Genomic DNA, 27,102 nt, shown 5'->3' on the forward strand with positions numbered 1-27,102 from the left:
GATTTCCTTTAGGATGGACTGGTTGAATCTCCTTGCAGTCCAAGGGACTCTCAAGAGTCTTCCCTAACACCACAGTTCAAAAATCAATTCTTCAGTGTTCAGCTTTCTTGATAATCCAACTCTCATATACATACATGACTACTGGAAGAACCATAGCTCTGACAAGGTGGAACTTTGTTGGCAAAGTAATATCTCTGCTTTTCGATATGCTGTCTAGGTTGGTCATAACTTTTCTTCCAAGGAATATGAGTCTTTTTTTCATGGCTGCAGTCACCATCTGCACTAATTTTGGAACCCCCCAAAATAAAAGTCTGTCAGAGTTTCCACTGTTTCCCCATATGTTTGCCATGAAGTGATAGGACCAGATGCCATGATGTTAGCTTTCTGAACGTTGAGTTTTAAGCCAACTTTTTCACTCTCCTCAACTTTTTCACTTTCATCAAGATGCTCATAAGTTCTTCTTCGCTTTCTGTCATAAGGGTGGTGTCATATGCATATCTGAGGATATGATATTTCTCTCAGCAATCTTGATCCCAGCTTGTGCTTCATTCAACCTGGCATTTCACATGATGTACTCTACACATAATTTAAAAAAGCAGGGTGACAATATACAGCCTTGATGCTCTCCTTTGCCAATTTTGAACCAGTCCACTGTCTATGTCCAGTTCTAACTTTCTTCTTGACCTGCATACAGGTTTTTCAGGAGGCAGGTCAGATGATCTGGTATTCCCATCTCTTTCAGAATTTTCCACAGTTTGTTGTCATCCACACAGTCAAAGGCTTTGGCATAGTCAATAAAGCAGAAGTAGATGTTTTTCTGGAACTCTCTTGCTGTTATGATGATCCAGTGGATGTTGGCGATTTGATCTCTGGTCCCTCTGCCTTTTCTAAAACCAGCTTGAACATCTGGAAGTTCATGGTTCATGTACTGTTGAAGCCTAGCTTGGAGGATTTTGAGCATTACTTTGCTAGCATGTGAAATGAGTGCAATTGTGTGGTAGTTTGAGCATTCTTTGGCGTTAACTTTCTTTGGGATTGGAATGAAAACTGACCTTTTCCAGTCCTGTGGCCACTGCTGAGTTTTCCAAATTTGCTGGCATATTGAATATGTGCAGCACTTTCATAGCATCATCTTTTAGGATTGTTTCCATTGCTGCCCTGTACATAGGTTCATCAATACTGTCTTTCTAGATTCCATATATATGTGTTAATATACCATATTTGTTTTTATCTTTCTGACTTACTTTACTCTGTATAATAGGCTCTAAGTTCATCCACCTCATTAGAACTGGCTCAAATGCATTCCTTTTTATGGCTGAGTAATATTCTGTTGTATATATATATACCACAGCTTCTCTATCCATTCATCTGTCAATAGATATCTAGTTTGATTCTATGTCCTAGCCATTATAAATAGTAGTGGAGTGAGCACTGGGGTATGGGTTTCTCTTTCAATTCCAGTTTTCTTAGCGTATATATAGTCCACTAGTAGGATGGCTCGGTCATATGGTAGTTTTATTTCTAGTTTTCTAAGGAACCTTTATCCTTAAAATGATAGGAAGGCCTATTTTTATGCCTAATTCTTTCACCTTTTAATCTTTCTGAAGTTTTAGGGAAAAGTTGTACAATCATGCTAAACAGAGATTAAGACTGTGAATCTCTTAATTCTTACAGATGGTGAGAAATTTCAAAATTGTATGGTCTTGATTTCTTTTTGTTTAATAGTTCTTTCCTCAATTTATCATTCTCCTCTCCCATATTATCATAAATAGAAAAAAGAATGCAAGAGTCACTTTTAACACTTTACTTGGAAATCTCCCTATGTAGAAAACCAGCTTTTAAGTATTTTCTTGAACATAACTCCAGGATATAATTTTGCTAATTTTTTTTTTTTTATCACTTTGTAACAAGAATCTTCCTCCTTCTGTTTCTAATAACATGTTCCTCAATTTCTTCTGACTCTCACTATGGCACACTTAAAGATTAGATTTCTACCAACAGTCTGTTGAAAACATAGGCTTTCTCTCAAAGATCTTCTAGTCCCTGCTCAATTGACTGTTTTCAGAGCTATTTCCAAGTTTTTAGGTACCACTTCTAGGCATCAAAATCTGTATTATTTTTATATTGTTTTATAATGGATTACCACAGACTTAGTATCTCAAAACACAGACATATCCCAGTTTCTGTCAGGAGTCTGGCATGACTTAGCTGGGTGCAGTACTTGAGGTTTTGTAAGGCAGCACTCCAGGTGTTGACTGAACTGTATTTTCATCTAGAGTTTCAACTAGAAAAGCTACTCTTAGCTTATACATATTGACAGAATTAATTTACTTGTGATTTTAGGACTGTTCACAGTTCCTGGCCACCTTATCTTTTTCATAGGCCTTCCTTCACCATAATAGCTTACTTCTGTAAGTCAGCAGGAGGGAAAATTATCTCTAAAGAAGGGCTGAGTCTCTCTTTAAGGCCATTTGCTTGATTAAGTTGAGCCTATCCAAGATAAACTTCCTTTTGGTTAAAGCAAAACCAATTGGTTTGGGTCCTTCATTTTATCTGAAAATTTCTACATCTATGCTACATTCTATTGTTTAGCAGCAAAAGGAGGTCATTAGGTAGGCCTGGAATCATGGAGCTAACCTCATCTGCATGCCAAATTGTTAAGTATGTGAATTGCTCAGTCCAGTGTTTGACATAGACTAAGAGCTATGTTATGTGTTATGTTATATGTTATGTGTTATGTTATATGTTATGTGTTAGCAATAAATGTTAACACCTCCTATCTTTTATTTTTCTAAAGTCTCTGTTGGAACCACAGTGTCAGTGCCCAGAGGGATGTGGGACTCAATGAGGTAAATCCCACTGAAGGGGAAGAGGATCTGAAGGAGATTGCCACCACCTAGCCAAGGGAGAATCAGATTCTTTTACTTATAAGAGCATGCTTCACAGCTTAGGAAAATCTGGAGAGAGAACTGTTAGTGGAGACTTGAAGACCTAAACCAGAGAACTTGGAAGGAATACTTATGCAGATTAGGCTTCAGGGAATTTTTCAGTGCATCAGGGTAGAGTATAGAAAGGAGTTAAGAGAGAAGAATAGCAGGGGGAGTATATGCCACCCAAACAAGTAAGATGGCTATTATATGGAGATGCATATAACCTTCAAGATATCCTTTTAGTTGACCAAAGGGACTTGGAGTTTAGGTGGTTTAGGATTATAACTGAGCTGTTCTGTACATGGAATTCATTTGGTGCTTATACCTATTCCAGGTGGTAGAGGCAAATTTTAAGAGATGATATTCAGTTAAGATTGGCCTATGAACTTAAGTAACCTGAAAAGTGGCAAGTGTATCAGGGAAAACATGAAAAGAGACAAAGGCTGTTTGAATGGGATGAATAAAGCCTAAGGACTAGAGGACTCTATGGGACCAAGAATGGAAATGTAGGAAAAAGAGAAGCTCCCCAAGGTAGAAGCAGATTCCCATCTCCAGGAGACCATGAAAACTGAAAGTAGAATGTCAGATCCACCACTCCAGGGAGAATAAATAAAGGGTTTAATGATAATATGTCAAGTCCAATAAAGATTGGGAAGCTTACATACATTTGAGAATGAAAGGAAAGATCAAGACTTAAGGGTCGGGAGGAGGAGCTAAGATGGCGGAGGAATAGGACGGGGAGCTAAGATGGTAGAGGAATAGGACGGGGAGACCACAAATTCATCGAAAGATCATTTGAACGCTGAGCAAACTCCACAAAACAACTTCTGATCGCTAGCAGAGGACATCAGGCACCCAGAAAAGCAGCCCATTGTCTTCAAAAAGAGGTAGGACCAAATATAAAAGATAAAAGAGAGACAATAGAGTTAGGGATGGAGATCAGTCCTGGGAAGGGAGTCTTAATAGAGGAAGTTTCCAAACACCAGGAAACCCTCGCTCTGGCAGGTCTGGGGAAAGCCTTCGAATCTTGGAGGGCAACCTAACTGGGAGGAAAAATAAAAAACCCACAGATTATATGCCTAAAAGCAACTCCCAGCAGAAAAGTACCCCAAACGATCGCATCCACCACCAGCAAGTGGAGGTTGAACGGAGAGGAGCGGGCGGCATAGCTTAGGGTAAGGACTGGGCCTGAATGCCCTGAGGGCAATCTGAGGGAGCTAAGGTGAGACAGCAACTAAACTGTGGGATAGCAAGAGAGAGAGAATTAATCTGGGAAAAGCCCTAAATTAAGGCACTGCCCTCCCATTTCCAGAACAAAGGACTGAGCAAATACCAGAGAAGAGCTAGCCAGCTGCAGACCGGCCCATCCTCCACTGGAGTCAGGAGGAAGGGAGGAGGGGAAAGGGGCAAACTCAGCCCCAAAGCCGGGATCCCCTGCCAAACTGCAAACAGGCTTCCAGTCTCTAACCAAAGACTTCCTGATATTCTGGATGGTTGACATCTGCCAGGAGGGTCGCAGCCAGAGATCAGCTCCCCAGAAGAGACACAAGCTGCACTGGACCAGCGTGCCCGGGAAACTGAGGCTGGGACCGCGGAGGGAATAAGGCGCACTGCACCTGGGGAGAGTGCGCTTGTCAAGCTCCTGGTTGCCTGGGCTGCATAGATGGGAAGGCACAAAACTAAGGCCCAACCAAGTCTGTGCCTTTGTGGATTACCCGAAAACCTGAACCTGAGCAGCTTGGGCCTAGGAAGTGCATGCAACTCAGGGCCCGCTCCCTGTAGAGCAGCGTGGAGCCTGAGCAGTGTAGACGGGGAAAACACACACACCGCGAGCGGGGGCAAACCCAGTGTGGCCAGAACATTGTGAGCACTCCCCACACACGCCAGTGATATTTGTTTGCAGTGCCCCTCCCTCCCCACAGCACGACCAAACAAGCGAACCTAAACAAGAGACCACCTCTGCCCACTTGTGTCAGGGCAGAAATTAGACACTGAAGAGACTGGCAAACAGAAGCCAAATAAAGAGGGAACCGCTTTAGACGGGACAGGTGCAACAGATTAAAATCCCTGTAGTTAACACTGACAACACTGGAAAGGGCCTATAGATATTGAGAAGTGTAAGCTGGAACAAGGAGTTATCTGAAACTGAACCGAACCCACACTGCCCGAAACAGCTCCAGAGAAATTCCTAGATATATTTTTACTATCATTATTTTTCTTTTTAATTAAAATAAAAACTTTTTTTTTTCTGTCTTTCTTTCTTTCTTTTTCTTGAAAGTCCTCTATCACTCCTCTACTACTCCTTAATTTTCATTTTTATAACCCACTATAACCTGGCCAAAAAAAAGGGGGGGCCCAATTTTTAAAGCAAACTTCATATATATTTCTTAAATTTTTTCTTTTTGTTCTTTTAATGTTGTATTTTTAAGAGTCTAACCTCTACTCTAGATTTTTAATCTTTGTTTTTCAGTATTTGATATCAACTTTGGACATTTAAGAACCCAATCTTCATTACCCATTTTTACTCAGGAGTGTGATTACTGGTTTGATTACTCTATCCCTCTTTCGCTCTCCTTTTTTTCTCCCAGATCACCTCTATTTCCTCCTCCCCCTTCTCTTCTCAATCGAATTCTGTGAATGTCTGTGGGTGTTCTGGGCTGCGGAGAACACTTAGGGAACAGAGTACTGCCTAGATCTGTGTCTCTTCTCTTGAATCCCCCTTTTTCTCCTCCTGCTTACCTCTATCTCCTTCCTCCCTCTCCTCTTCTTCATGTAACTCTGTGAACCTCTCTGGGTGTCCCTCACTGTGGAGAATCCTTTGACTATTAACCTAGAAGTTTTATTATCAGTGCTATATAGTTGGAAAAGTCTTGAGGCTACTGGAAGAATAAGACTGAAATCCAGAGGCAAGAGGCTTAAACCCAAAACCAGAGAACACCAGAGAACTCCTGACTATAGGCAACATTAATTAATAAGAGATCATCCAAAAGCCTCCATACCTACACTGAAACCAACCACCACCCAAGAGCCAATAAGTTCCAGAGCAAGACATACCATGCAAATTCTCCAGCAACACGGGAACATAGCCCTGAACGTCAACATACAGGCTGCCCAAAAATCACACCTAACACATCGACCCATCTCAAAACTCATTACTGAACACTCCATTGCACTCCAGAGAGAAGAAATCCAGCTCCATCCACCAGAACACCGACACAAGCTTCCCTAACCAGCAAACCTTGAGAAGCCAATCCTCCAACCCCACCCACTGGGTGAAACCTCCACAATAAAAAGGAACCACAGACTACCAGAATACAGAAAGTCCACCCGAAACACACAAATCTAAATAAGATGAAAAGGCAGAGAAATACACAGCAGGTAAAGGAATATGAAAAATGCCCACCAAGTCAAACAAAAGAGAAGGAGATAGGGAATCTACCTGAAAAAGAATTTAGAATAATGATAATAAATATGATCCAAAATCTTGAAAACAAAATAGAGTTACAGATAAATAGCCTGGTGACAAAGATTGAGAAGATGCAAGAAACGTTTTAGAAGAAATAAAAAAGAGTCAATTAAAAATGAATAATGCAATAAATGAGATAAAAAAGACTCTAGAGGGAACCAATAGTAGAATAACAGAGGAAGAAGATAGGATAAGTGAGGTAGAAGATAGAATGGTGGAAATAAATGAAGCAGAGAGGAAAAAAAGAATCAAAAGAAATGAGGACAACCTCAGGGACATCTGGGACAGCATCAAATGCCCCAACATTCGAATCACAGGAGTTTCAGAAGAAGAAGAGAAAAAGAAAGGCCATGAGAAAATACTCGAGGAGATAATAGCTGAAAACTTCCCTAAAATGGGGAAGGAAATAATCACACAAGTCCAAGAAACCCAGAGAGTCCCAAACAGGATAAACCTAAGGTGAAACACCCCAAGACACATATTAACCAAATTAACAAAGATCAAACACAAAGAACAAATATTAAAAGCAGCAAGGGAGAAACAACATATAACACACAAGGGGATTCCCATAAGGATAACAGCTGATCTTTCAACAGATACCCTTCAGACCAGAAGGGAGTGACAGGACATACTTAAAGTAATGAAAGAGAATAATCTACAACCCAGATTACTGTACCCAGCAAGGACCTCATTCAGATATGAAGGAGAATTCAAAAGCTTTACACGCAAGCAAAAGCTGAGAGAATTCAGCACCACCAAACCATATCTTCAATAAATGCTAAGGGATCTTCTCTAGACAGGAAACACAGAAAGGTTGTATGAACGCGAACCCAAAACAACAAAGCAAATGGCAACGGGACCATTCTTATTAATAATTACCTTAAATGTAAATGGGTTGAATGCCCCAGCCAAAAGACAAAGACTGGCTGAATGGATACAAAAGCAAAACCCCTATATATGCTGTCTACAAGAGACCCACCTCAAAAGAGGGACACATACAGACTGAAAGTGAAGGGCTGGTAAAAATATTCCTCACCAATGGAGACCAAAAGGAAGCAGGAGTCGCAATACTCATATCAAATAAAATAGACTTTAAAATAAAGGCTGTGAAAAGAGACAAAGAAGGACACTACATAATGATCAAAGGATAAATCCAAGAAGAAGACACAGCAATTATAAATATATATGCATCCAACATAGGAGCACCACAGTATGTAAGGCAAGTGCTAACAAAAATGAAAAGGGAAATTGACAATAACACAATAATAGTGGGAGACCTTAATACCCAACTCACATCTATGGATAGATCAACTAAACAGAAAATTAACAAGGAAACACAAACTTTAAATGACACAATGGACCAGCTAGACCTAATTGACATCTATAGGACATTCCACCCCAAAACAATCATTATCACCTTTTTCTCAAGTGCACACGGAGAATAGATCTTCAGAACAGATCACATCCTGGGCCATAAATCTAGCCTTGGGAAATTTAAAAAAAAAATGAAATAATTCCAGTCATCTTTTCTGACCACAATGCAGTAAGATTAGATCTCAATTACAGGAAAAAAAAACTATTAAAAATTCCAACATATGGAGGTTAATTAACACGCTTCTGAATAACCAACAAATCATAGAAGAAGTCAAAAAAGAAATCAAAATATGCATAGAAATGAATGAAAGTGAAAACACAACAACCTAAAACCTATTGGACACTGTAAAAGCAGTGCTAAGAGGAAAGTTCATAGCAATACAGGCTTACCTCAAGAAACAAGAAAAAAGTCAAATAAATAACCTAACTCTACACCTAAAGCAACTAGAGAAGGAAGAAATGAAGAACCCCAGGGTTAGCAGAAGGAAAGAAATCTTAAAAATTAGGGCAGAAATAAATGCAAAAGAAACAAAAGAAACCATAGCAAAAATCAACAAAGCTAAAAGCTGGTTTTTTGAAAAGGTAAATAAAATTGACAAACCATTAGCCAGACTCATTAAGAAACAAAGGGAGAAGAACCAAATCAACAAAATTAGAAATGAAAATGGAGAGATCACAACAGATAACACTGAAATACAAAGGATCATAAGAGACTACTACCAGCAGCTATATGCCAATAAAATGAATAACTTGGAAGAAATGGACATATTCTTAGAAAAGTATAACTTCCCAAAACTGAACCAGGAAGAAATAAAAGATCTTAAGAGACCGATCACAAGCAAGGAAATCGAAACTATAATCAGAAATCTCCGAGCAAACAAAAGCCCAGGACCAGATGACTTCACAGCTGAATTCTACCACAAATTTAGAGAAGAGCTAACACCTATCTTATTCAAACTGTTCCAGAAAATTGCAGAAGGCAAACTTCCAAACTCATTCTATGAGGCCACCATGACCCTCATACCAAAACCAGACAAAGATGCCACACAAAAAAAGAAAACTAGAGGCCAATATCAATGATGAACATTGATGCAAAAATCTTTAACAAAATTCGAGCAAACAGAATCCAACAACATTTTAAAAAGCTCATACATCATGACCAAGTGGGCTTTATCCCAGGAAAGCAAGGATTCTTTAATATTCACAAATCAACCAATGTAATACACCACATTAACAAATTGAAAGATAAAAATAATATGATTATCTCAATAGATGCAGAGAAAGCCTATGACAAAATTCAACATCCATTTGTGATAAGGACTCTCCAGAAAGCAGGACTAGAAGGAATGTACCTCAACATAATAAAAGCTACATATGACAAACCCACAGCAAACATTATCCTCAATGGTGAAAAATTGAAAGCATTTCCCTTAAAGTCAGGAACAAGACAAGGGTGCCCACTCTCACCACTAATAGTCAACATAATTTTGGTGTGTTGGCCACAGCAATCAGAGCAGAAAAAGAAATAAAAGGAATCCAGGTAGGAAAAGAAGAAGTAAAACTCTCATGGTTTGCAGATGACATGATCCTCTACATAGAAAACCCTAAAGACTCTACCAGAAAATTACTAGAGCTAATCAATGAATATAGTAAAGTTGCAGGATATAAAATTAACACACAGAAATCCCTTGTATTCCTATACACTAACAATGAGAAAACAGAGAAATTAAGGAAATAATACCATTCACGATTGCAACAAAAAGAGTAAAACACTTAGGAGTATATCTACCTAAACAAACGATAGACCTATATATAGAAAACCATAAAACACTGATGAAAGAAATCAAAGAGGACACAAATAGATGGAGAAATATACCGTGTTCATGGATTGGCAGAGTCAATATTGTGAAAATGACTATACTACCCAAAGCAATCTACAGATTCAATGCAATCCCTATCAAGCTACCAACAGTATTTTTCAGAGAACTAGAACAAATAATTTCACAATTTGTATGGAAATACAAAAAAACCTCGAATAGCAAAAGCAATCTTGAGAAAGAAGAATGGAACTGGAGGAATCAACCTGCCTGACTTCAGACTCTACTACAAAGCCACAGTCATCAAGACAGTATGGTACTGGCACTAAGACAGAAATATAGATCAATGGAACAGAATAGAAAGCCCAGAGATAAATCCACGTACCTGTGGACACCTTATCTTTGACAAAGGAGGCAAGGGTATACAATGGAAAAAAGACAGCCTCTTTAACAAGTGGTGCTGGGAAAACTGGTCAACCACTTGTAAAAGAATGAAACTAGAACACTTTCTAATACCATACACAAAAATAAACTCAAAGTGGATTAAAGATCTCAATGTAAGACCAGAAACTATAAAACTCCTAGAGGAGAACATAGGCAAAACACTCTCCGACATAAACCACAGCAGGATCCTCTATGACCCACCTCCCAGAATATTGGAAATAAAAGCAAAAGTAAACAAATGGGACCTAATGAAACTTAAAAGCTTTTTCACAACAAAGGAAACTATAAGCAAGGTGAAAAGACAGCCTACAGAATGGGAGAAAATAGTCGCAAATGAAGCAACAGACAAAGGATTAATCTCAAAAATATACAAGCAACTCCTGAAGCTCAATTCCAGAAAAATAAATGACCTAATCAAAAAATGGGCCAAAGAACTAAACAGACATTTCTCCAAAGAAGACATACAGATGGATAACAAACACATGAAGAGATGCTCAACATCACTCATTATCAGAGAAATGCAAATCAAAACCACAATGAGGTACCATTACATGCCAGTCAGAATGGCTGCTATCCAAAAGTCTACAAGCAATTAATGCTGGAGAGGGTGTGGAGAAAAGGGAACCCTCTTACACTGTTGGTGGGAATGCAAACTAGTACAGCCACTATGGAGAACAGTGTGGAGATGTCTTAAAAAACTGGAAATAGAACTGCCATATGACCCAGCAATCCCACTCCTGGGCATACACACTGAGGAAACCAGATCTGAGAGATACATGCACCCAAATGTTCATTGCAGCACTGTTTGTAATAGCCAAGACATGGAAGCAACCTAGATGTCCATCAGCAGACGAATGGATAAGGAAGCTGTGGTACATATACACAATGGAATATTACTTAGCCATTAAAAAGAATTCATTTGAATCAGTTCTAATGAGATGGATGAAACTGGAGCCCATTATACAGAGTGAAGTAAGCCAGAAAGGTAAACACCAATAGAGTATACTAACGCATATATATTGAATTTTAAAAGATGGTAACAATAACCTTATATGCAAAACAGAAAAAGAGACACAGATGAACAGAACAGACTTTTGGACTCTGTGGAAGAAAGTGAGGTTGGGATATTCTGAGAGAATAGCAGTGAAACAAGTATACGCTCATGGGTGAAACAGATCACCAGCCCAGGTTGGATACATGAGACAAGTGCTCAGGGCTGGTGCACTGGGAAGACCCAGAGGGATGGGATGCGGAGGGAGGTGGGAGGGGGGATCGGGTGTGCAACACATGTAAATCCATGGCTGATTCATGTCAATGTATGGCAAAAACCACTACAATATTGTAAAGCAATAAGCCTCCAACCAATAAAAATAAATGAAAAAAGAAAAAAAAGGGAACGTAACAAGGCATATCCTCTGTACCTTGTCTTGGATATCACTCAGTATAAAATAAAATTGAAAATGTTACAGAATAATATGGATATACATATTGTTATTTATCTTATGAAAAGTATAAAGTAAATAATAAATATATGTGCATATGATTATTTTTAAAAAAAGACTTAACGGTCTAAATTAAGGCCAAGGTTTTATTTTTGTTTGTTTGATTTTTATTTTAACTAGAAACTACATACCACAACTGCAGTCAGGAATGCTGATCCTGTAGGTTTTCTTTCAGAAGTGACTTCCCATCCCCTGGAGCTTCTGTCAGGAGATAATAGGCAATGTTAGGAAATAGCAATTTGGAAATTTCCAATTTCCGGTTAGGAAATAATAGGAAATAGCAATATGGAAATTGCTGCAACATGGAAAATAACTTTCAACTTATTGGTATAGACTGAAAGTTAATGGAGATGCTGTGTGTCTTTCCTGCTAATGTTTTAGCAATTCTATTATTTTCTTGTTGTCTCAAAATGGGGAGATGATTTCCTTCAGGAGATGTGTGAGATTGTAACCCAAAGAAGGCCTCTTCAGCATTTGAAATCCCATGGTCATTGACCTCCATATAGGTTAGGAAGGAACAAAAAATGTGGGACAGTAGCTGTAGCTGCGTTTTCCTTCTAAGACTTTAAGCCTACTGACCTAGAATTCTCAGAGCTGTCAGTTCGAGGGCACAGACAAAGACACATAGAGAGGAGGGTAGACTTCTCAATGATTGTCTCCACTGGATGGTCTGGTTCAGATGTGGACAAATATTGTTGTGACACTGGAAAGCTGGAGAGTCTGTCCTGTTACACTGTCAGGCTCCTGGTAATTCTTTATTCTGCATGAGTGACTGTGCTGAGTGTTGGGTAGGGGTTGAATGTGTCAGAAGATATTTTTCAAGATTACCTTCCCTGAAGGGAACTGGCACACTATGGATATAGCCCCACATTAGGAGATGATCTGCCTGTGATTTGAGAGCATTGGTTTATACCCCAATGGACACAGGCTTTGATCACCAAGCAGCATGGTAAAAGTAAGATTTTAGATTGACTACAGAAAGTGTCATGTGGAAATCAATCCATATATTTAATTCTTGCTAAAGACTGAATCCTTGGTATCTGTTGTAACCTAACAAAATGATCTCTGCTGAAGATAAATGCCGAGGCCTTAACTAGGTGTATGTAGGTCCAGAACACACTAGTATTTTCCTCAAGAATAAATCAGTTTTACAGTTAAGTTGTATACCAGGATCCCTCCTTTCCACCTCTGACTAGACTGTCTGGGAAGAAATCCTTTGAAGTCACATAAAAATCAAGTTTGTCAGTTCCAGCAAGGATCTAGTAATAGTAATAGTCATAGAACTATATCATTGTTGAAGATCCTGTTTTGTCTTTCACTGACTTATTCTTTAAGGAAAATACATATAAAATGGTGTGTATATTTGAGCACTTGTGTATAAGGCACTTGTTCTAATAGTTTCCAATGTCAGTGAGTCATTCTTTGTAGCTTTGTGTGCCTCAGAGCTAGTACTGGTGTTATGTCAATGAAAGAAAAGTAGAGCTATGTGTAGTAGGAAGAAGGATGAGGAGAAGAAAAGATTCTTTTAGTTCCTGTCTACTTTGCTTTTGCTTACAGTGAAGGACTTTTGGGCTAGAGGTAGATTATTTACCCATTCTTCGTGGTACTGGAAAGATTTTATCAATGATTTCTCTACGTTGCTTATCATATGAAAATTAAGTGAAAGTGTTCGTCTCTTACTTGTGTCCAACTCTTAGTGACCCCATGGATTGTAGCCCGCCAGGCTCCCATGTCCATGGAATTCTCCGGGTAAGAATACTGGAGTGGGTTGCTATTCCCTTCTCCAAGAAGTCTTCCAAACCCAGGGATCAAACCCAGGTCTCCTGCAATTTCAGGCAGTTTCTTTACCGTTTGTGTCACCAGGGAAGTGTATAGTTTTGGTCTATGTGAGTGCCAAACCATAGAGACAGATTTAAAGAAGGCAGAAATCTATTCCAAAAACTCAGAAATTGCAGCAAATTAATGCAGGTGTTAAAGATTGTAATGTCCTCGCTCTTCTGACTGATTGAACTTGACTTGGTTTTAAACCCATTTAAAGTTAAAAACATGAGTTAATCTTTCAAAGTAATTGTCCTCAGACTTTATATTGTGTAATGATTACCTGAGCACATCTTAAAAACGTGGATTCCCAGCCCCACTCACAGAGAATCTGACATGGAGGGTCTAGCTTGCTGCTCAGGAACTATGGTTTTTATAAACACCTCAACTTTCATTGTACAAATGATGCCAAGTGGTAAATCACACTTTGAAAAAAACTCTATTCTAAGAAAACATTTTCTAGTGGAGAAAAGGTGGGAGTGTAAAAAATGAATTTGCCATTTCTGTTGGCCTGAACATGATGATGTATCATTTGACTGTCTTTACTTCTTAGTTTCCAGTTGAAGTACTTTTTCTGTCTCAGTACTGGAATGAATACACATGAAAATTCAACTACTGTGCTGGAATGTTCAACTGAGTTAAATTTTTTAAGACTTTAACTTCAAAGGATAAAGAAACGGAAAGGTCTGTGCAGAGTTGTAAAGCTTTTTAAGGAGACAGGTAGGCTAGATCCAGGAGTGCTGTTGACATATGACTAAGTCTAATATGGTCAGAAAAATTACCTGAAATTTCTGATAATTTCTGAAATTATCAAAGAAAAAAAATAGGCTATTTCCCAGAGCTATAATAGGCCTGATTGTCCATGTTGAAAATGTAGATCAAATGTTGTATGAAGTTAACAACAACAGAAACAACTCTGTTTAATAGATCCTGGGAATCCTCTCCTATTCATAGAATAGATAGTAAGGAGTTTGAATATTAAACAAATCAACAAACTTGGTTATTTACAGATATCTTATTAATCAAAGCAGACCGATGTCAGAGTTCCCAGTAGCAGCATGCTATTGCTACATGATATTATAGCACTATTTTTAATATTCTTAAGGTATATGATTTGGATCCTAAGATCCAAATTAGTAACCAAGTTAGTAAAGGAAAAAGTAACGCTACTATTGTAAATGATTTTTATTGTATAAGGTAAAAGTTAAAAACAGTTATAATGAAAATTCTCGCTAGTTCATACAAACAATGAATGCTTGAGAGGTTGTGGAGAAAAGGGAAACCCCTTGCACTGTTGGTGGGATTGTACATTGATTCAGCCATTAAGGAGAACAGTATAAATATTCCTTAAAAAAATAAAAATAGAACTAAAATGTGACCCAGCAACCCCACTATTGGGCAGTTACCCAAAGAAAACCATATTTCAAAAAGACACATGCACCCCTATGTTCATTGCAGCATGACTTAACAATAACCAGGATATGGAAACAACCTAAATGTCCATCAACAGAGAAATGGATAAAGAAGGTGTGGTTCATACACACAATGGAATATTACTCAGTCATAAAAAGGAACAAGATGGGGTCATTTGTAGAGATGTGGATGGACCTTGAGACTGTTACACAGGGTGAATTAAGTCACAAAAAAGAAAAACAAATATCATATATTAATGTATATATGTGGAATTTGAAGAATTGCCATAGATGATCTTATTTATAAAGCAGAAATAGTGACAACAGATGTAGAGAACAAATACATAGGTATCAAGGGGGAAAGGGGGATGGGATGAATTGGGAGGTTGACACTGACATATACATGCTATGTATAAAATAGATAACAAATGAGAGCCTACTGTATAGCACAGGAAACTGTACTCAGTGCTTTGTGGTAAACTAAACAGGAAGGAAATCTAAAAAAGAGAGGACATATGTATTTGTATAGCTGATTCACTTTGCTGTGCAGTAGCAACTAACACAATATTATAAAGCAACTATACATCAATAAAAACTTTAAAAATTCCAGTTAGCTTAATACAGGATGAGGTGGTATAGGTGAGGATACTGTGTGTGTGTGTATGTGTGTGTGTGTGTTTGGTGGTAATGAGAGTGAAAATGTACCAAGCTGGTAAAAATTTAATTTTGAATGTGACAGATAAGAATGAAAGTTAGTGATGACATAAAAGGGTGATTCCTTTCTCTCTATGTGTGCGCATGCTCAGTCGTGTCCAACTTTTTGTGACCACATGGAATGTAGTCCCCAGGCTTCTCTGTCCATCATCTTAACTAATGAAATAATAAAATGAAATAAAGAAATCTTCATTGGTATCAAAAAAGTATACAAGAAAAAATTCAAAGGAAGAAATTATGGGTACATGTAAATAAGTGACAGGAATAAGTCAAGTTTTTCATCCTTATGTATATGCCAGTAGAACTGTGTGTAAACATACATCAAGACGTGTCCACCAGAATGTTCACAGCATCACTATTCATAAAAGTAAAAAATTGGAAACAATCCTGATGTCCTTTAACAGTCTCATGGTAAATAAAAAGTGACATATTCGTACAATCATAAAAACAATATCATGGTGATACACAACAATATGGGTAAATTTCACAATTTTAAGTTTTGAAACAAGCCAAATACAAAAGGATACATATAATACGAATCCATATACAGAAAGATAAATACCTGCCAAAATGTATTTGTAATATCACAAGTCTGAGTAATGACTAGTGTAAAATGTTAGGAAGTAGCGAGATTAATGATAAGAAGTAGCTAAGACTATGAGAGATTGTTCTAGAATATGGGCAGTGTTCTAATTCTCCACCTGGGCATGCTTTATGTAGTCAATGTGTGATACTTCATTAAACTATAGATACTGGTAGACTTTAATCTCATGGCATGATATTCTCTATGGGTTGAGAAATCATTGGTCAGTGGAGGAAGGATCAAAGAGACCAGGAGAAAAGACCAAAGCAGTCTTTGTTCCATCCCAGGAGGCCTGTCAAGTTAATCTGTGTTGTTCCTAATCAGGGTAAAGTCACAGGCACATGTTTTATGGTTATTGGGCTCAAGTCTATCATAGTCACATAAACAGAAAGCAAAAAATCTCAGACCTTATATGGAAAACCCCTGAGAACCTGTTTGTTATTTCCTGAGCTAAAAAACCTGAACATGGTAGGTGTGAGAGAGACTTGAGGGTACAGTTGGACAGGAATAGAGAAAGACTTGTAGTTCTTTAGGGTAAGGGTCAGGCCACTGAGAAATGGAGATTTTCAGAGACTAGCAGGTAAACTTAGGCTTATTATTAAATGACTTGTCCTCTGTAAAAAAGGAGAGCATAATTCTTTGTTTAATTTCCTGTTGTCAAAGAAAAACACAGATAAAGTTGTGTGGACACCTATGTGACAGAAAAATAACATCAGATAACTTGTATCCAGGGATCTTCTCTGACATCCGCTAACTCAAAATTTCCTTTCTATTATACCTCAGGTTCTAAAGAGGAAGACTGTGGAGAATAGGCCTCTCAGCCATATTTAGCAGAAGTTCAGTAGAAGGGATATAGTTGATGACATAGATGTTATAAAAGTTTAGATAATTGTTCACTTTTCTAATCTATATTGATCTCTACCTTGTTAAAGTTCATGAATACTATTAACTCCAACTTGCTGAGATTATCAAGAAGCTTTGAGGTATTCAAACTCAAGATGTCTTCTCTCAGAAATAGGGATTCTTTTGACTTTTTTGACCTAAGTAAATTGCACATGTATATGTGGTTTGGGTGTGTATGTAAAACAGAAGGAGGTCATTACATTGTCTCATTTTAAGACTTACATAAGAGCTACCAAGAACAAGATGGTATTAATGAAGACAGATATAGGTCAATGGAAATGGAAGAGTACAGAGGATCTAGAAATACACTCATACATATGTGCTACACCAGTTTGCAAAGAGGAATGGAAAATCTATTCAACAAATGGTACTGGGACAATTGGATATCCATGTGGAAAACACCTGATCATTGACCCTGCTTTATACCACACCCAAAATAGCTCATCACACCACAGCCAAAATAACTCAAAAGAGACCAAAACTTAAATGTAAAAATTAACCTATTAAACTTCTGGATGAAAGAAGAGTGAAAAATACTAATATTCCTGGCCTTGCAGTGGGCAAAGCTTTCTTAGGACACTAAAATCATGAGCCATAAAAAAAACTGATCAATTAGACAATCAAAATGAAAAATTCGGCTCTCTGAAAATTACGTTAAGACAATTAAAGGTCAAACTAAAGAATGGAAGAAGATATTTTCAATGAATATATCTGAAAAAAACTGGTATCCAAATTATATAAAGACTCTTACAGTTCAATAATATGTAAGAGAATGCAGTAAGAATAGGGCAAAGTGTTTGAATAGCTGATTTCATAAAAGAAGGTATTGAGTAGTCAGTAAGTGCATTGAAAAGATGGTCAACATCATTAGTCATTAGGGAAATTCAAATTAAAACTGCAATGAAAAAACAGAACAAACTCATTAGAAAGGCTAAAATTAAGAAGACTAAAATCAAGTGTCAGAGTATGTAGAGCAGCTAGAACATGCCTCACTAATGGTAGTAACGATTGCAGAAACTTGTCAGGCACTTGTGAAACATGCACACACCATATGACTCAGACATTTCACTTCTAGATATCTATCCAAGAGAATGAAAAATTTTTGTCCACACAATGATTTGTGTATAGATGTTCATAGGATATTTTTGCATTATAGCTAAAAACTGGAAATACTCAAAATGTCCAAAATTAGGTAGATACCAGGTTGGCCAGAAAGTTCTTTTGGGTTTTTGTGTAACATCCCTGAATGAAGTTTCTGGCTAATCCAATAGCTAAACAAAATACACTATACAATAAAATACTGGTTAATAATAGAAATGGATAACTACTCATACAAACCACAACATGATTGAACTGAAAATTTATTATGCTGTGTGAAAGAAGCCATCAATGAAAGAATGTTTCATGTATTATTCCATTTGTATAAAATGCAAACTAATTTATAGTAACCCAAAGCATATCAGTGGTTGCCTGGGACTGGAACAGAGGAAGGGGCAAAGACTGCAAAGGGGCACTGTAACATTTTGGGGGTCATGAAAATATTTTATGTCTTGATTGTGGGAATAGTTTCAAGGGTTTAGTAGTTTCAACTTGGCAAAATTCATCAAAATGTAAACCTTAAGTGGATGCATTTTTTGTGCTAGGTTTTTTCTCAATAAAATTGACATAAAAATAAGAAAATAATTTTAAACTAGCATAGAGGAAGCCACATGATTCCATCTTCTCTGGGACCTTTCAAGTGCGAGAACATAGGGCCCGTATAGGTGAGAGTGTATGCTTACACGTAGACATGACTTCCTTGAGACCATTTTATTCCCATATTCTAATTTGCTTTTAGACTAGTGAGGCTTCTGGGAGCATTCTAAAACCACATAGCAAGAGAAGATCTTTTCCCTTTCCTTAGTTTTTACATTTTTGTTTTCATGTACTTAGCGATTAGTAGCAAATGCCTTAGCGACAGTTGAAACATGAGGCATTGTCTTGAGGACAGAAAGAAACTGAACTGGGACCTGAACCAAGAGCAGCCAAGTGTGTAGAGGATGTTTTTGGATAACTGAGGAGACTGATGAAAAAAGGTGAATCCCTGGGGTCCCAAGGGAATGTGAAACCAGCATGGGAATAGCCTAGGACAGAGTTGTACTTCTTACCAGCAGATGAGACCCTTGAGGTGGAATATAAGTGCATCCTAGCTTGCACCCAGTTACTTGTTTAAACCTCTCTCTGCCTTTTGTTTTCTCAATGCATCTACTATGTTGCCATCTTCCCAGGGTCTCGGGCCCCAAAAGAGTCTAGCTTGACTCTTCTTCATTCTCTTCTTCACTTCCCACAATCAAACAATTCATCTTCATAATTTTACATATAGTTTACACTTACTGGTCTAGTCCTAAATGCCAGCCACTTTTTGAAACAATGGGGTTAGAAAGATAAATATGAAAAAGCCTGAGAAGTTTCTTTGAACTGATAGTCCAGAAGCATTGAGAGGGGTCTATGAATACAGGAAAGATTACATCAAAGAGAGCATTATTTGAGGCTCTTCTCACATTTGGTGACCTCCTTTCCCATTTCTACAGGGTGTAGAAGCTATGTGGTCAAACCTTCCTCATCTTCAAAGGTTGTCACCTTCAAATTAAGACTCTATTATCCATTCTTGTGTTCTTCCTTCTGGTCCCCAAGGAAGAGGCATCCCTAAACTCTTTGCAATACTAACTCTGTTCTTTAAATCCTGCTGCTACTCACCTCCCATTGGCCTTTTTCTTCTTTTTTTTCTTTATCTTAGTTCTATAATATTTGGGGTAATTTTACTTTTGTGGTTGCTTCACTTTGAATAAAAAAATACATCTTCCCATTTTGTTTGAATATAGAGTGGGTATTGCCTCCTCCATAAGCTTTTCTCTGTATTTCTTTTATTGTTAGATTTCTCAAAAAGGAATTTCAAATTTAGCACTTCTGGCTCAGTAAATGTTGGTTGATGAAATAAATTGCTGAATGCATCCTATCCACTTATTATTATTTAGTTTCACTTCTGACCTCATCTTTTTCTAGAAAAAGTTCTCCTCAAGTCTGATATTCACATTCTAATTATCCAGTCCAGGGAGCCTTTCTAGCTTTCTATCCTGTTAAATCTGGGAGCTCCTCTTTGTTGACCATCTCTCCTCTCTTGTACCCATGATGATAATGTGCCTTTGAGTGAATGAGATCATACAAGTACCGCTGATTGGAAGTTTGGTAAAGAAGTTTTAAATGTCAGCATCTTTTTCACACATATTTATTGAGGGCTTTCAGCACGCTGGGAAACGATTTAGGTACTGAGTGTTGACTAATGAATAAGGCAGGTTAGCTCCCCGCCTCTACAGTGTTTACCTCTACCTGAGGGAAGCAGACCATAAACTTCAAAATATTTGGAGAAGGAAAATAATTTCAGGTTAAGTGTTAGCAAAGAAACAGTCAGATAATTGGATGGAGAGTAACCTGAGACTGCTTTTGATCATGTAGTTAGAGAATAAGTGTTCAAAGACTTTGCTGCTAATCGTGAGCTGCTTTAGGCTCTTTATGCAGCGTCTAGCCTTTACCAGTTATCAAATATCATGATTCACCAGTGACACCACTGGGTGTTTATCTAAAGGAAAAGAAAATACTAATTTGAAAAGATCCTCCCCATCCCTGACCAGGTCCATTCCAGCATTATTTACAATAACCAAAGTTGAAAGCAACAGAAATGTCCATTGATGGATGGATGGATAAAGAAAGTGTGCTACATTTCTAATATATTCAGAAAAAAAAAAGAGAGAGAAATCCTGCCATTTGTGACAACATGGTTTGACCTTGAGGGCATTATGTTAAGTAAAATGTCAGACAAAGATAAATACCATATGATCTCACTTACATATGGAAGCTAAAACAAACATAACATAACCAAAAACAAGCTAAATGATAGAGAGAACAGATTGGTGGTTGCCAGAATTTGGGGGAGAAGGATGGAAAATGGGTGAAGGAGGTACAAAGGCTGAAATTTCCAGTTATAAAAGGAATGAGTCCCGGGAATATTATGTGCAGCATGATGACTATAATTGATAATACAGTATTGTGATTTGAAAGTTGCTAAGAAGACCTTAAAATTTTTCATCATAAGGAAAATAAACTATAACTGTGTGGTGATGGATGTTTACACAGGCTTGCTGTGTGTTATCATTTTGCAATGTATACACATATGGAATCATGTTACACAGTTTAACTAATATTATATGTGAATTATATCTCAATAAAAAAGAAAAAAGTAACAACATGTTAGCTTATCTCTTAATCTCTACCTCCTATTGTAGATTTTACTGTTTCTGTAGCTCCTCTTGGACTTGGATTTACGGTGTTGAATGGCTCTTCCAGTTAGAAACTTATTTTGAATTCCTAACTCTGGCCCTTTGGGGGTATTATTCCATTTTGATGGGCAAATGGTGATGTAGGCACATTTTATTTCTTGGAAGCCATTTTTTCCTACTTCTTCACCTAAATTATGTTCTTGTTAGTTACCTACTAAATGCTGGGCATTAGTTTGTGCTATTTGACTGCTCTGTATAAGCAGCTCTCGAATCCTTATCTCTATCCTTGTATGGTCCACCTTTCACAGGGCATCCTGAAACGCATAGGTAAGTCATTTACTTGTTTACAAAACTCGAAAAGTCCTCATTGGTTTATGCCATGATCAAATTACTTGGCACTAGCATTCAATCCCCCTCACAGTCTGGCAATAATCAGCCCAGTCCCCCACTCTTTTTCTTTGAAGTGAAGTGAAGTCGCTTAGTTGTGTCCAACTCTTTGTGACCCCATGGACTGTAGCCTAGTACTGGAGTGGGTTGCCATTTCCTTCTCCAGGGGATCTTCCTGACCCAGGGATTGAACCCAGGTATCCAGCATTGTAGGCAGACACTAAACCATCAGCCTTCTGTTATAATACTACTTCTCTTTTGTGGTTTGGTTTCCTGGCTGCAAGGCAGGTGGCATCTTAGCTCCCCCACTGGGGGTCAGACCTCAAAAAGCAGTCTTAACCACTGGACTGCCAGGGAAATCGTAACCCAATTCTTTTTACAACCACTCTTTTTCCTTTTCTGAACTTCTAGTTCCCTTTCTTCCCTTAAAAGCTGTACTCTATCATCTTTCCTTGATCTCATAGTTTTTTTTTAACCCTGTATGTTGAGGTGGACCAGAATATGCCACCTTCAAATCTGTCACATTGACATGTGGATTGTTCTGTGCAGAAGGCAATTAAGACCCAGCAGACTCAGGAAAAGCCTTTTTACCTCTCCTTGAACTTCCTAAAAGAATTATATAGAGGGCCTGTACCAGTAAGTATTGGAAAAGGAAATGATAACCCACTCCAGTATTCTTGCCTGGAGAACTCCATGGACAGAGGAGCCTGGTGGGCTACAGTCCATGGGGTAGCAAAGAGTTGGAGGGACTGAGCGACTAACACTGTACCAGAAAGAGCTATTACCAGAGACAGCTTTTTTACCAGAAAGACACATTTGCACGGCATCTCAAACATTTGCTTACCAATCATTTGCTCTTCCCATGTTAACTGTGTTCCTCCTCTTTGAAGCCCCAGACCCCTACTGCCTTCTCCTTAGCTTAAGATGGTTTATATGCCTCAAATCCCAGGCCATCTTTGAGTCTTGGTGGGGATTCTGTAAGTATGTAATTAAACTTAACTTTGTCCTGTTAGTCTGTTTTATATTAATTCAAATATTAGATCAGCAAAATATATTAGATGAGTATTTTCCAGGACACTATACTCCTAATCCAATTCTCCTTATTTGTGAAGCCTTCCTTTATTCTTCCAGGTCCAGTTAGTTCCCTTCTTCTCTGTATTTACCATAGAACCTCTTACTTACATGAGTCATAGTAAAGTTAAACTTTTCATGAGGCCTTTTCTCTTAGAATGCAGTGATGGTTAAAAGAAATTCACTCAATCTTTTGTGTTCTGAGAATTAACTTACTGCAAAGAGCCACCTTTTTGCATACGACTTAGGTAAGACTCATTTGTGTGTTCCCCTATTACTATTACTTATAAGGAGGCCAGACACAGGCCCCCTTTTTAAAAATTAACTGCTTTTCTTTCCCTATTTCTTTATTGCTATACAGTAGATCTTTCTTGGTTACTTGTTTTAAATATAGCATCAGACAAAGACCCTTTAAATTCCATTCTTTGCCTCATGAAACTTTCACTGAGCTGTTTGTCCCCCTGATCAATTGGAGCGTTTGAAATTAAAGTTAATTAAACTCCTCTCCTTTTTAGCCCCTCAAGGATGGCCCATCCTCGATCTGATCCAGCATACAACCTGCCTTAATGATCCCTCCTAAGAATAAAAATATTTCCTTTTATACACACCCTCTATTCTCTGTTCTTTCTAGCCTGTTGACCCTTCCCTACAAAAGAAAATTCCTTTCTGCCTGTCCTTTGCAGTTCTGTTTGAATTGTTTTCACTATTACAGTAGTTTCTTTTGCTTTATTGCAATAATCTTTTCAAATGAAATATCTTTTTATGTTACTGTAGATTTATTTTTATCTGATGATAGAAGTTACCAAATTGATTGTCTGTTTTGATAATGTACTCCCTTTCCCTGAGATTTGGAGCTGTTTATTGGAACAATGAGAATGTTAGATTCATATTTGTGTTCTCATCATGCCTTAAACTGCCTTGATTTCTGACTGTCCCTATTGCCGTTTCCATCCATTTCTGTTTTTATTTTAGTCTCTGAGTGTGTTCTCTCTCTCTGTCTACCCATTTTGTATTTTAGTTTGTATTTTGTTTGTAGTTTAGTCTCTGAGTATGTTGTTGTATCTCCCTGTCTACCCATTTCCCTCCTTCTCCTTCACTTACCTGTCTCCTTGAGGCCAAGCTCCTGTCTTCAGTTTGCTCCAGAGAGATGAGCGAGAAAGCAGAGCAGGTTCCTTCCCCGAGTCTAGCAGTTTGCTTATTGAAATCTCTAGCCTAGACTTCAGCTCCTTCTGTGGTAAAAGGGCAAGCAGGAAGTGAAAAACTGGTTTCACTTTAGTTTCCGCCCCCCCGCCCCTTTTAAAAGATCAGCTGATTTTAAGGAATCCTTCTCATTTATTTATTTATTTATTCATTCATTCATTCATTTATAATTGTGATTTATATTTATTTATATTATTATGATTAGATAATTGTGATTTATAATTGTGTTTACATTGTGATTCCTGGGTGTTAAGGTTTTTCCAAATGGAAGACTATTGTTCAGGGGGAGCGGTGTGTGTGCATGTTTATTTATGGTGGCCTGGGGTGAGCACCAGATAAAGAACATGGGAGAAACAGGATAGGGAAAGAATTTCAGAAAAGAGACAAGGGCACAATCAAATGTCTTCCTCAGGGAACTTGCTTTAACTGATTTACTGTTCTAGCTGTGTGATTGATTTGAAAATTAACAAAGTTTCAAAATTGTCTTAGCTGATGTGGATGATTCAACACTACCATGAGCTAAATTCTTAAAAGCATACTGTATGTTTATAGTGAGAAAGAGAATTTTACTGTTCTCTAATTTTATATTAGAGCTTTTGTAGTAGTTTAGTTGCTAAGCTGTATCCGATTTTTGCAACCCCATGGACTGTAGCCTCCCAGACTCCTCTGTCCATGGGATTCTCCAGGCAAGAATACGGGAGTGGGTTGTCATTTCCATTTCCAGGGAACCTTCCCAACAAAGGAATTGAGCCCAGATTCTTCTGCATTGCAGACAGATTCTTTGAGTGACTTACAAGGGAAGCAGAGCTTTTGAGTATTGTTAAAAATCTGTTTTCCCTTACATATCTCATGTAAAGCATTTTGTTTCATTGATTATCATCTTACCCCATGATTTAATTCATTATGATTTTGCTTATAAACAGTACTGCCTGCTTCATTGTTCCTCTGTTTCAAGCTGTATATGTCTGCACATGTCTTCTTGGAGGAGAACCTCATACTCATTTTCCCAGGACCTCTAGAAAGTCTCCCCACGTCATCTCACATTTCCCCTTCCACCCCCAGTGCACCTGTGCGTCTCCCCTGCAGGGACCTTACTGAGCTGGCTGGGAGTGCTCCCAGAGCACTGAGTCCACTGCCCATGCTCCTGCCACAGTGCGCTGCTCTCTAACTGTGCTTGTCCACTCCTGTCTCCCCCAACCTCAGACCTCCCCCCTCCCTGTCTTCCTCCCAGTTGTGGGCAATCTGTCTTATTCATCTTTGTATCCCACACGTAGTGCGTGAACCATATAGATGAACAAAATGCCATGATTGAATAAGAAAATGATTGGTCTGTTTGAGCCTGTGTCTCCAGTTATATGTGAGAATATTAACAGCTATTTCAGTGAGTGACATGAGACACAAGGAAGGGATAAGAAGGGCTGGAATGGTACCCTTCCCGTAAGACTTCCCTTTTCCTACTCTTAGAATAGGAATGAAAATGCTTTCTAGCAGGCCAGAGTTTCAATGTCAGCCATTAGTTGGAGTCCAGGATCCAGCAGTTCCTAGCTATATTTGCTTATGAGTGTGAAGAGGGTGACCTAAGTAATGAGGAGCCGTAGAGTAGTGGAATCAATTTGTGTCAGTAGCACCATCCACTCGCATATTATTAATGAGGATAAAATGAGGTAGGTTAATCTCACCCAGTGCTTGGCCTGAAGTGGACGTTCACGTATGAATTCTTTTCCTCAGCACACAATTGCTTTGATGATCAAATCTGTCAGAAAAAGAAATATCAACGGACGTGTCTTTAGCGGCAGAGTTCCTTCCACTGTTCAATCTGCACCTCTGAGTACTTCTGTTATCTGCGTGTCTTTGCGATTCTTGTGCTGGGCTTTGCATCAGTGCCCGTGTCTTCTCTGTTGCTATGCTTTGGGTCTAGAGGTCACAGAGTCTTCCTGATGTACCTCAGATTCTCTCACGGAGTGAGTAAATTTTCTGTACATGGTAAGATTTCAGTAAATGTATAAATCAACGAAGGAGTATAAGCAATCCCTTAGAAAAAAATCAGGTTTGAAAGCAAGTTTATTTCACCACATATTTACCTCCTATTACTCCACATCAATACTCAAAACAGAAAACATACTTCTGCTTTCTCTTTCACTTTTCTCTCAATTCCAGGAAATGTTTGTTTTTAACATGAACTTCAGTTAAATGACTAGTGACTGTTGTTTGAAAGATGTTTTCTCCGGGCTTTTTTGTTTCTTTCCTTATTGCTAGTTTTTAACTTATATTCTCTTTGAAAAAGTATAGCTTTATTCTGAATAAACAGTGCAAAAAGGAAATCACCCAGTCCTCCACAGTGATACTAGAGAGAACCAAGCATCCGGGGCTGGAATTAGGGTGAAGCAAGAGAAATTTAGGGTACAAGGGAACTTGTGAGTGAGAGAGATTTAAATATTGTGGTTTGGGTGCCTGACTTGCTTCACCCGAATTTCAGCCCTTCTTTTAGCTTCAGCTAAACATCCTGGCATGAACCAATCCATCTGTAACCCACTGATTACAGAGAAAAGGGCAGCTGAGATCACTGGGTCTCTCTTGTCTGACATTTTCCCCTGATTCTTTCCTTCTAATTGGCTCTTCTTTGACTAAGAGAATATGTCCATTAAGGGACTCTGTTGCTTCTTCTGAAATCAGGTGGGTGATACTTGCCAACAAAAAAGGGGGGTGGTAGTATTTTCCTTTTCCCCCTTTTATTTTTTTTGGCTAGTCAAATAATTAAAATGACATAAGACATTCACAGTAGAAAATAAGTTTAATACATATGTCTGGAGACTTAACATAGGCATGAGAAATTTGAAAAATAGTAAGGCAGCAGCCATCCTGACTGGCATGTAATGGTACCTCATTGGGGTTTTGATTTGCATTTCTCTGATGATGAGTGATGTTGAGCATCTTTTCATGTGTTTGTTAGCCATCTGTATGTCTTTGGAGAAACGACTGCTATCCAAAAGTCTACAAGCAATAAATGCTGGAGAGGGTGTGGAGAAAAGGGAACCCTCTTACACTGTTGGTGGGACTGCAAGCTAGTACAGCCGCTATGGAGAACAGTGTGGAGATTTCTTAAAAAACTGGAAATAGAACTGCCATATGACCCAGCAATCCCACTTCTGGGCATACACACCGAGGAAA

At 38.3% G+C, this 27,102-nt stretch overlaps 1 protein-coding gene across 1 annotated transcript in view; it reads right to left on the reverse strand.

The window, feature by feature from the left end:
• Positions 1-25,680, reverse strand: part of LOC136174333 (interferon-induced very large GTPase 1-like) — a 53,191-nt gene extending 27,511 nt beyond the window's left edge. Inside the window, exons 1-3 of the mRNA XM_065944425.1 lie at positions 25,614-25,680; positions 23,836-23,963; positions 11,665-11,734 (exon numbers count right to left, since the gene is read on the reverse strand). The gene's annotated coding sequence lies outside the window, so the exon portion shown is untranslated. The remainder of the gene's footprint in view (positions 1-11,664; positions 11,735-23,835; positions 23,964-25,613) is intronic.
• Between the last annotated feature and the right edge of the window lie 1,422 nt (positions 25,681-27,102).

This window comes from Muntiacus reevesi, chromosome 9 (assembly GCF_963930625.1).
Source record: "Muntiacus reevesi chromosome 9, mMunRee1.1, whole genome shotgun sequence".
NCBI classification, from domain to species: Eukaryota; Metazoa; Chordata; class Mammalia; order Artiodactyla; family Cervidae; genus Muntiacus; species Muntiacus reevesi.